At 29.1% G+C, this 13,072-nt stretch overlaps 1 protein-coding gene across 2 annotated transcripts in view; it reads right to left on the bottom strand.

Moving 5' to 3' along the window:
• Nucleotides 1-12,467, bottom strand: part of LOC100165504 (acyl-CoA Delta(11) desaturase) — a 29,907-nt gene extending 17,440 nt beyond the window's left edge. Inside the window, exon 1 of one of the 2 annotated variants that reach the window (XM_008188222.3) lies at nucleotides 12,320-12,467. The gene's annotated coding sequence lies outside the window, so the exon portion shown is untranslated. Of the gene's footprint in view, nucleotides 1-6,748; nucleotides 7,004-12,319 lie in introns of those variants that run through there. The other variant, XM_016807219.2, reaches the window with a different exon arrangement.
• Between the last annotated feature and the right edge of the window lie 605 nt (nucleotides 12,468-13,072).

Raw genomic sequence — 13,072 nt, 5'->3', positions numbered from 1 at the left:
AGTGTGTCTATAGGTACCTACTTTAAACACATTAAACGATACATTAATATACCTATAACATTAAAATATTGATCCACTTTTTCAACATTATTAAATATTACGAGATATATTCATCAAAATGTATGCATACATTTATAAAGTAAAATAGTTAATATAACCAGAATTTTTAAGAGGGCTAAGGCAGAGAAAAAATTCAATGTGGTCACTGTACAATCGTATAGTGCTTAAAAGTTAAAAATCAGTACAATTGCGGTAACCAGATTAACTTTATACCGATTTCGTCAGCGTTTTATCGTATGCGATTTTTGTGGATAGCCGTAAAAACCATCAGGTCGCCGAGAAAAAAACCTACTGTACGATACACATCTAATTTTTTAGCATGTTTTCAGTGTTGCGTTTTTTAACATGTACGACAAATGCACGGCATTATTAAAATATTGAGAAATGTAGTCCATCGAGATTTTGTGACTCGATCGCACGTCTTTTGCGAGTCCACCAAGATTTTATCGATGCCAATATTCTGGTCCGACTTACTCTTCGATCGAATACGTCTATTGTAGATCGTATTGTGATATATTAAATGCTCCACGTATTGGTAGTAAAAGTAAAAACCTGATTTGAGACTTGTCATACAAGACTATGATTTAAAAAAGGGTCAATGCCGCAACATCTTTAGTTTGATTTATATCGCATTGAATCATAATATAATGTGAACTGACCAACGTAATACATTGTAGCTATATGTTTTGGATCCATCTATTTATGGCTACTATTATAACATTTCTAATAGTCAACGGAAAATCTTAACTTCTATTATAATAGGTACCTGATGTTAAGTAAAAAAAAAATAGTTTTTAATTTATCTGTTCATCCATATATTTAAGTATTTAACCACAATTTAAATGAACTTTATACTATAGTGTTTATATCCGTTAGATTATCTAACAATACACACAGGCGTTAATTAAAAAATAATATTAAAAGCCGTAATTTTAATCCAGCCGTGGATAATTTAATAAACCGTATGCGTGGGATCTATATAATTATTATTTTGTTCGAATCAGATTGAAAATATACTTTATATTTTATAAATATAAGGTTATAATAATATACTATAATGATAATATAGTAATAATATATAATAGCTACACTGTGAATTTAGTAGGTACACAATACAATTTATTTTTTTCAATGTTGAAATAATAGACCTACATTTTTAATTTTTAGATTCTAGCGTTTAAAAAAAAAAAAAAATATTTAAAGAATTTTTACGCAAAACTAGTTTTTGATAAATCGTTTTTTTTTTTTTATTAACTTAACAAAAATAACCGTACTACCGTAGATACTTGAAAATGCACAAAATGTTTATATGACCATTTTATATACATGATAACATTTTAAAAATATTTTGCCTCTTTTCAAGTTATTTAATATATATAGACATTTTCAATTTGGTATTACATTTTTACCGCATCATTTAATAAGAATTGTCAAAGTAATTGTTTTTAAAATTTGGTAGTATAGGTAGATAATAGATATAGATTAAAAATATGTACTAAAGTCATCCAACTATCCAGGGCGTATACCTACCTCCAACATGTACTATACAGTGGTTCAGGGATATAACCGAATTTAAAAAAGGTTTCTTGTCTTTTGTTTTTAAAATCGATTTTCGTTTTTTTTTTAATCTAAGACTGCAACTAGCGTTATTAGAAATATAAATTTAAATTTAAAAAAAAAGAAGATAAAATATATTAGGTACATAGGTATATGCATTTTTATTCATGGTAAATACAAGCATCTTTGATGGCTTCTGTTGGAATAGAAAAACACCGTAATAGTAATAGTAATACAATATATAGTTAAGTATTATTTCGTTCCGATTTCAATATTTTAGAATACCTATCGCAGATAGACGTCATGATGAAAAATAAAAAGATTTTGATATGATAGTACCTATGTATATTTTGATACATGTTTTTTGTTTAGTGTCTGTGACTTTTCCGCAAAAAAAAGAAAAAAAGAAAATACTTGATGTATAATATATACGGATTGTAATGATTGATTTACCAAATTGGTATGGACAATTTAATAAAATGAATTTAATTGATAACCCAAATAATTACAATATTGTAATATTTATAAAATTTATATCATTTGAATCCGTTATATTGAGATGAAATAGTTATACACTAAAAAATTATTGTTTAGTCCATGAATTGAAAATTGTGTGCCCACAAATCACAATAAGAATTAAGCACTAAAGTACCAAATTCTTGAACCATTATCAGGCACAATAAAACAGTTGTTTCAAATAATTTATTAAAAACGAATACGGTAACACGAGTTAAATACAAATTCCGGACGATAGCGATTGGCAAGCATATACCTATATATTTATAGGTGCTACAATTATGTGGTTTTATCACGACTGAATACTTTTTGGGCCAATCAAAATATTCCAAAAGTTTCATAAAGACTTCTTACAACGATTAAAAACTGTACTCGCGTGGTACTTTGAATTTCTGTGTATTCTCGTCGAGTTTGACGAAAAAACGGTGTCGTTTTAGGTGAATTCAAAGACGAATTGATTAGAAATAATATTATCATTGTTATAGGTAGTAATGGACTTACGTGAGTGTTCAAGAATTATTTCATTAGTTTGTGGAATATTTAGAAATCAAGAAAAACGTAAACAATTTGAGATAAGTTTAGAATAATGTTTTTTTTTTTTCATTTATCTCTGCCGTGTAATTGTTACATAGTTTATAACTTCTAAGTTAAATATAAAAAGACAGAAGCACAGAACCATATCGTGTAGAAGTGAGAGAAACGAGTTTCTGTAGGCATAGTGGGTAAAATATTAGATGTTCATACTTCAACCATACACGATGTAATTATTCGTCTTGTATTGAATCTTAAGTTCCGATAAACTTATCCGATAACTTAGCGAGTAATGAGTATAGTGATTCCGTATAGAGCTTTATTTATTAAAAATAAAAAATAAAACTATATGTCTACATGGAATGATAAGGAAGTGTTTTATTTTCAGCAATCAGATAAAATTATAGAATTGAGAAAACTAATTAAATATAATTACATATTATTCCGTCATTGCGTGTGGTTTTGCGAATCATGGAAGTGGTCATGTGGCTGCAAATGAGGGATATTATAAGGTGTCGAACTGTCAAAAATCATTGTCATGAGTGAAGTATCGTCAAGATATATTATAATATTATGCGTTATGCAAACTCATTAAAATTGTTGATCTATTAAACGTTGACGAAACCTTGGCAAACTCACACTTAAAACGCACATGCCATATACATACATAACACTAGATCACAATAATTACATGGAAATGCAGTGGGTATTATTATTTGTTGTAAATGTAAACATAATGACTAATGAGTCAGAGTAAATTTTGAAATTATTGCAAAAAAAAAAAAAGAAAGTAGGTAGTAATTAATTATGAATTATAACATAATATAATAATATTATGCTTTGGTAGACATAAATATACATAATATAGTACTCAGACGCGTGTATAATAATTATTGTATAGTACAGCTCAAAGTACGTATATACTATAACCGAACCTATAGTATACCTATAGTTATATGAATGTAAATACGATGGTAACAGGGAAGAGTATATTATATTTATGACTTTAGTTCGATTAAAAAAGAATAAAACAGTCATAAAGTTTTCGGCGAAAAGAACACATACGAATTGCTGTACAGTAAAACAATAATTGAAATATTTGAAATAAAATACATTCCAATATTTTGAAATGCATCTTAGTGTTTTACGATTTTCGATTTTACCATAATTTCGTGACTAGTTTGTAGTTGCTTACAAGAATTTTTCAATGATCAGACAAATATGTCGTAAGTCTACAAAATTTCATAACTAATTCTCGCGTGGGATTTAAACATTATGGTGTCTTGTGTCAGTGTCGCGATCGAATTATCACTATGCATAATATACAATGCCATCGTACACTGACTCTAATAATTGTCTGTAGCGTAGTTTAAACGTAAAATTTGAATAAATAAAATATTATATTATATCAATGAGAAGGTAATATTAAGTATTGAACGATACGCTAATATTAGCGAATTTCAGTTTATTGCATAAACTAATAAAGACGCGTTTATTGTTTTTATTTTTCTCGTCTTACGTTTTTCCACACGATACGTATTTACTTTATATTATATAAATAGGTAGTCTGCTTACAGGTACAATAAAATTCTACTTATTTATTATTAATAAAATCACATTGTTTACATTTCAGTAAAAACTGTATTTATTTAAAGAGCAAAAACCTATTTTCCGGATCCGTATCATATATTATATTATAATAATTACCTATTCACATCGTTACTAACCATTTATTCATAATATTAATAGAAAGTATAATAAAATAAATCGATCATAACACGGTATTGGGAGTAGAGGTAATTAAAAGCAAAGTAGACATATGTCCTTCCATCGACCGAAAAATTAATTAGATATGTTTTTCGAGATGTTTATAAATTATGTGGATCGTGGCCCCCAAAGTTGTTTGTGTCTGTCGTTTTTAAATTTGTATCCTCACACCGTGGGTCATGATAGTGATGTGAAATTTTATTTTATTTTTTTGCAAACGTCATTATCGGCAACTCGGTAACTTTGCAAATGATTTTTCCCATTGAGCCCTTTCATAACAATGCACCAGACAACACTGATGTTAAACGTCGACACGGTTTGACGACCGTTAGATTAGGTCTTTCACTGACATCCAACGACAGTAACTGTAAATGTTCTAAGCACTATATAACGATATGATATCGGTATAATGACGGTATTCATTTATAATCTAAATTTACACATTGTACGACATTCATTTTGAAGTAAATTACCGTAGAATAGCATAATATATTATATTTCTTATAGCGAAACAGTGTCATACCATAAAAGAGATGATCATCAACAATAATGGCGTACGTTGGCTATGTTTGTAACAGTTCAAATACTCTAATTGTCGTTTTAAACCGTCTTATATGTACTTAGGTATACCTACTAACCTATATGTTTTCAATATTGTGTAATGTGATTTATTTTATTTTCGCGGTAATTTAACTAAAATTACCGAGACATTAATACTTAACAGGTTTTATAATGATAAGAGTCCTAAACGTTTTTAAATACGTTTAGCGTATATGTATATTATTGTATATACATGTATTATTTACCTGGGTGGAATTATATGAATAATAATATCATTTACACAATAATTATTATTTTGTTGTTTAGTTGTAACGTTCTTGTATATTATTCCTTGACACTAAAATAATTAATAATGTATCTATACGATTTGTCAGTGGTATATCAATAGAGATATAATATTATATATTTTATATTATGTATGACAAAAATAATAAAATCCCAAAGAAAATTTGTAATTTAAAGTATTTGTTGACTTGTTATCTAAATACATCTAACCTACCTATAGAACATTATTTATAAAACAACTCTAGACATTTTGATAGACGCTATACATTATTTTTCTAGAGTGAAGTTATGAAAAACAATTTAATAGGTAGGTACCTACATGAAATATTGATTTCTGTTTTTTTTCTGCGGCGATAATTGAAAATATTAATATTTTTTTGGTGTGCATAACAATGTATTTATATTATAGATCATTTAAATTCAACATTCAAAATGTTTTGTTTTATTATTTTAATTTTATTATATTTTTTGTAGTATACGTAGTAATAAATAATGAATAAAATGTAGGTAGCCATTATGTTAATATGACCAATAAAACAAGAACTATGTTACAATAATTATAGTTTTTCGTTTCGTCTTATTTTTATATTTTTTAACATAAAAAATAAAAATTAAAAATAATCTTCAAATTAAAATAATTTTTCTGATAATAATATTCGAATAGGTAATAACTAATAACCATTAATATTGTTTATTCTAATACGTGTGTATATGGAAGTTAAAAAAATTATAATTTGTTCTGTATTATATAGTATATTTGAATTTCAAAAATTCTTATGGTGTGTTATTTTTTTTTTTTTTAGCATATTCTAAACTATATAGTTACAATAGTTACATCAACTAAAGAATAATACTAAAAAATTGTAAAATGAGCAGTCATGTAAGTATTAATAATGTAATAATATGGCGAATAAAAAAAAAAAAATGTATTTTTAAGAGAAAATTAATTGTCATTGCAATGCTTACAAAAAAAATCCTAATTGATTGTATTTTTCTTAAGCCAACATCGTAAACGAAACGATTTCTATTCCTTTAACACAATACACATCATATTTATTCACAATTATTTTGTGCAGTATATTATATTATAATTAAAAGCTGGAAAATATTTAAAAGAAGACTAATATTCTAATGACTAAACAATTAAATTTATATTATAATAAGTGACCTGAACGGGACTTTAATAATACCGCGAATAAAATAGTTTGCGGATAACGAATGTGCTTTGACAATATTATCGATGGACTCGTTTTTTTTTTTTTTTTAGTCGTTTCGTCGATAATATTCAGTCGGAAAATTTAACCGAAATCAAGTCGGAAGCGATCAATGCGATTCAACAAAATACTATGTTTAATAAAAAAAAAAAAAAAAAGAAAATTGAAAAACCAAAGCGGTAGGTAATAATAATAAAAGTTATGGTACCTACTTATTTGTCAACAAAATAATAATATAATAATATAATATAGTGTACCTGGTGATGAAGTGTTGGTTGTGTTATTGCGACGAGATGCGACGATATTGTATGCTAATATAATAAATTATTATATTCGAAGAGCTGCGGAAAATCACTGTCGGCGCATAAAACTGCAGTCTGAGAGTATTATTTAGCGCACACGGTATTATGATGATATTTTAAATTATATTATGCACTGTGTAGATACGGAATTATTGTGCGGTCATCGTCACTCGTGCGACGGACCTTTCTTCGCGAGGTAAAACCCAATTGCGTTCGGCGGCACACGTACGCGCGAGGAAAAGTCTCGAAAACGCGCCGCGGAGGGAGAGCACTCAGGGTCGACGTGAAAGAAAGGGAACGTGGCGCCGCCGAAATCTCCGATATTTCTTTTACAACGAACATTACCATTCTATTATAACAATATTATTTAATATTATTTCCAGGTTTTACAGTTTTTGCCGCACAGGTGACCGACCGACCGGTGGCGGTAACGACGGCGGCTGCGCGGTTTCACGGTTTGTACCTACGTACCTCTCGTTATTATTATTACCTATATGTACCTCTTAGGTAAGGCACGATCGGAATTCGTCATAACAACACGATATTAATAATTGTTGGGGCGATTTTCGGAAGAACGACGGCGATGACGAGACGCGAGTAATGTATGATATAATCACGTATTATAATAATAGGTATACAATAATGTGAACATAATATTATGTTGGTTTCTTACGATTATACAGATTTTAAGTGGGTAATGAACATTTTTAGTATACGCTATAATATTATGTACCTACGCATAACTAGCTAAACAATTTATCCATCGTAAATAACCAACATACGAACACAGATAATGTTATACCATCAAGTTTCATAATAGGTCGATTCACTTTATTGTTTAAACGTTATTTAAGGAGAGTAAATTTGCTATGTTATGCACTTGTAGGACGGAGACAACAAATATCCGTGTGGCGTCCTCTTAATAATAATTATTTATAGGTATCCGTGTCGGGGTTGGAAGTACGAAATGGCTCAAGTTATTTAACTTGAAATTCAATTGGGTTAAACCATAACGCGGACCATGAACTAATAAAAAAAAATTTTGCACTTACAAAATTAGTTGCGGATAGACGAAAACAAATTTTAACTTAATTTGGTTAAAGTAAAGTGAATTTTGTTTCTATGTAAAACAAAATAGATATAAAATCAATAAACAATAAAAATACAGTGTCACTATCTAAAAGTTAAAACATTATTATTTTTTAAATTTTAAATATGTCTAAATCCATTGAAAAATTATAATAATATTTGTAGGGGCTTCTTGCTCTCCAATTGGGCACATAATTATCGATTTAATTTTAAAATACGTCTATGTACTTATATCAATATTTTTAAGCTCCAATTGTAATTATGGACAATCGCATTGTTGAACGACGACATTTTTAAATTAATGCAAATAGTTTAAATAATTCAATTTGAAACTATAGAAAATCCAATGAAATAGAAAAATAATAATATTGTGATAAGAATCAATTATCACGGCGCCTTGACTACTGAAAACCCGATTATCCCACACCATACTTAGGACTTAGAAATATTAACAAAAAACTGCCCATCAACCAAAAATGTTATTATAAGATACAAAAAACTCTGCAGCTAGCGATCAATCTATATTATAGTCACAATCGAGGCAGAACTTATATAATAATTTATTATTATAAATTAGTATTAAGGAGGGTTTCCACTACATACGTTCACGTGTACGTGCATTTATTGAACGGTTTCCCAAACATTTCCTTCGGTGAAGATGGGTTAGATAGGTTAGGATTGGTAATATATTAGTTAAGAACCTCGTATATTATATTCGTATGTTACCAATAATGTTATCAATATATAGGGCCGTTTACACGAAAAAGTTGAACTAGATCCAACTTCATGGTATCATGGTTAAACCTGTCGTAAGAACCTATAAACACTCTGGTATACCAACTAATCACAGAAAATTGTTTTTATTGTTTATACCACGTACACGTATGTAGTGAAAAACCACCTTTGCGAGTACGACGGGTACATAGACAGTTTTACGAATCGTGGTAATATATTTTATTACTTACCCATAATATTATTTCATATTTATATGGTCATACATATGAACAAATTATATTGATTTAATTTTGTATGGACCATCAAAAGATTTTTTATTCACCCATTTACTTAAGGTCATTTTTTGTCTATTTAATTGTTAATGTTTTATACTTAAAACTTATTAGGGCAAATATTTATTCACAAAATGTATGCTATATTATACGCCTAAAAATATTTTAAACGTCATATATAATTATAATCTATTTGAAAAATATACAACTTACATGTATGGTTAAAATAATTACAAGTTAATTCAATATTGTTTTATTTAATTACTATGCATGTAGGTACCTACGATTTTTAGAAAAAAAGTGAATAAATAATTATTTTTTAGTTGAATAATTTAGTAGATACACAGATATATGTACTTGGATACTTAAATCGACTAAGACATATAACTATAAAAGTGTTAATAAAAAGGAATAATGAGATTAATTACTACAAAATGGTTAATTATTTAAACAATTTAAAAGTTGCTAATCACTAATTTGGTGGATTGGTACAATGGCTGATAATTAAAAAAATAAATGAACTTTTTTTAAACTGAGTAAAGTTAATAACTTTTTTCATATTTACTTTAAACTTTTCATGGACAAACTCCACGTAAAAGCAGTCTTTACACAGCAGTTCATGTGACGCCCTCCAGCCCCCCTTCCCACCATAACAATTGTTGACAAAATATAGTTTATATTTTACCATGTATATTTCTTTTGTTATAACCTTTTGTAGATATTATATCTTAATTCGTGGTTATAACCAACAGTGTTTTGGTAAATATATACTTTATGTACCTCGTAAAAAATGTCTATTTTCATTCGTGTTTTGTAGTGCACCCGATGGTGAAACCAAGACTTTTCTCTGATCGAAAAACAGTGGTATTCTGCATTTCTGGTATGCACCTTAGACATCATAGTATGATATTACCATAGCATGATCATCGACCATAGTAGTCAATTTGTAATTAAAATCTGATATTTGAACTATACAATATATATTACAGACATAATATTATTATTTTTTATTTATATTTAATTTTAATTTTAATTTTGATGTTTGCATACTCAAGTCTCAAGATGAAGTTAGGTGCGAATTTATCGATTTATACTAAGCATAGTTAGTCACAAACACTAAACAAAATTTCAACACCACTCAACATTTTATTACTTAATTATTTTATTACTTCTGAAGGATTAATTAATAAGATATATGCTGAAGTCAACAAATCTATTTTTGGCGATGTCTCAACTGATCAATTAGAATTACCTACTTTTGGTTTTTTATTTGTATAATATAAATTATAAATATAAATAATGGTTATATTGAAAAAAATAAAAATAGGTAGGTGTCAAAATTCGACATGCAACAAAATTGCACAAATATCTAAAAAATTGTGATCAGAATATGGAAATCAATATCATAAATTTCAGTATTGAATAACTGTAAAACATACTTTTTAACGTATTCAAGTACAGATACATACTATACTTATTTTAAGAAGTATTTAAATACCCAGTAAAAAAAGGATTTGGACTACAAATACAAATACTTTGAAAAAAAATATTTATAAATACTTTCAAACAATTTAAAATATTTTATTAAATATTTCTTTTACATTATAAATTAACGGAACCTATTTTCATGTTAATTTAATGTAGCATTTTATATACCATATCATTTGGTGGAACTTTGAAATACTCATCTGTTATCTTTGTCGAAATATTCGCCTATTTAAATTTTCAGTCGATTATGATTCATGGTAAAAAAAAAATGTAGTATTATTGTAATTGTAATTGTATGGTTATGTATTTATACATTATATTATCGATTTATATTTTTCTTTTACGTGATAAAAAATTAAAATGGAAAATATATAAGCTAAATATATTAAGACATTCAGAGATACTTTGAGAAAGTATTGAATAATATAATTTGTTCATAATATCGTGTTTGAGCATATAAATATGAAATAATATTATGGTGTCTAAGGTGCATTAAATAGTCGGGCATCGAATATATACACGGGTGGGTTCGTGTACGCTTTACGTACACGGACGCCCGGGTATCTAGACACGGCGTTATTATAATCCAACATTATACACATGCACGCAGATAAACCATAACTTAGCAACCCTGTACGTCACCGGGTGGTCGTAAACGTATCCCGGCCATGGAAGAAACGCAAAAATGTAAGCCGAGGACTTACTAACAATCAAAACATATTATTACGTAAGTTCTTCTTAAACGGTATACGTTATAGTAACGACTCAAAGGCGGTTCGTATATAATTATTATTTCGACAAACACGATTTCCGTCGCCGAGCGTTACTGCATAAAATGTTATAGGTACGGTAGGTACAATTTTATAATATTATTATAAAATGCTCATACAAAACAGGGGCGTCATTTCAGGTTTTTTTTCGGGTGTGCGAGGTTTCAAGCAGGCCATTTTGAAATTTCACCAGGCCATATTATAAAAATAGATATACAAACGTGCATTATCCTGTTTTCAATTATTTCTATACATTATGGACCATAAGACTATAAAGACTATAATCTCAAAATATTTTCTTATTCATTCCCGTATGATAAGCACACATGGCCTATCCATTCTTTATTATCTATGGTGATACCATGTTATTGCCGTTACCTTATCTATTGCTTACTGAATTAATTGATAACACGATATTTGTTTATAACCAAATAATGTAATTTAAAGTTGTAATCATGATTGACACTTGACAGTATAACAAATACCAATATTGATAAAATGTCAATATAAAATTTAAAAATTAAAATACAATTTAATTTTAATCATATTAATAATTGTGCATTCGTGGCTCGTGCATTATTTTTAGGCTTCAGCGGGGCGCAGGCCAAGGCTTCAGCTTGGCGCAGGCCAATTGGAAGTATTTAAAAAATAAGGGGTGCTACCGCACACCCTGACCCCCCCCCAAATGACGCCCCTGATACAAAATAAGCGATTGTGAATAGCGTTTCAATAAGTGATACATAATAGGTGGTATAATATTATGACGATTATTATTTCTTTTATAGTTTTATCACACCATAGTCGTTTCTTGGTAAACGTACCTACTCGCACGGGGATGTACCCATTTCGAACTGGTAATAAAAATTAGTAGTATATAGGCACGTGTAGTGCAGTGGACGAGTGGAGTGGAGTGGCACGGCAGGAGTAGGTAAAGCAAAAAATGTCGTTCGCGCTTCTGCGCCCGCACAAGGGTTTCGTTGTTTAGAAAAGTATAAACTCAAAAAAAAAAAAAACGGCGGTAAAAGTCACAATAGCAACAAAAAAAATGTAATTTATTTATCAAAAGACGCGTAAGTTTGCCGCGAAAATATGACCGATAAAAGTATTGCCTCTCACATAGGTACCTCAACTGGCATAACATAAAACTATAAAATTATATTACGGGTACTTACGAAAAGAGCAGAAGCAGCAGCAGCAGCAGCAGCAGCAGTCCACGCGTAGGCGACCGACGGTTGTGTGATACGAGCACTGAACGGAATGGATTAAAAGCGCAGAGTAAAAGTATTTGCGTGCATTATACAGAGCGGTGAAAAAACATTTGTCAATATTATAGGTATATAATAAAATATATTCTCCTTCCCTCCCCAAATAAATTGGTCGCACCGTGTGCGTGCGTGCGATTCTGCGAGATTAAAACATCTCGTGTGCACGTGTTACACATAATAATACATTATATTATTATAGCGAGTAGGTGCCTATCTAGGTATGTGTAGCATATTAGTATCAACCAGATACCCGAAATAACCTTAACACGACCGTGGTATGGGCCGCATAACATACTAGTCTTTCTTCCTAAACCGCGGAACGCAAATCGACTGCTATAACAGTGTGTATATGTATAGAATGTTGGTATAGTACCTATATACCTAATATTGTTCATTTATTCGTTTTTTTTTTGTTATAGTGGATACGGTCAAAACCATTAGTCTCAACAATTATATAGGTACTACATAGGTGTATATATAAACAAATTGATATGTCGTATCAATCGCGATTGAACTATAGAAAAAAAACGAATTGCAAATTGTCAAACCTGCATCATTGCAGAACGGTTAATAATTAATCGAGGATAAAATAACAATACAATATGGATAAGACGGAAGGATGGACTGAGAATTAACTGGGATATTTAAGGAATTAATCAA

The sequence above is a fragment of the Acyrthosiphon pisum genome, chromosome A2 (genome assembly GCF_005508785.2).
Source record: "Acyrthosiphon pisum isolate AL4f chromosome A2, pea_aphid_22Mar2018_4r6ur, whole genome shotgun sequence".
Lineage (NCBI taxonomy): Eukaryota > Metazoa > Arthropoda > Insecta > Hemiptera > Aphididae > Acyrthosiphon > Acyrthosiphon pisum.
The sequence above is the reverse complement of the archived record's forward strand: the minus strand, read 5'-3'. Positions and strand labels throughout refer to the sequence as shown.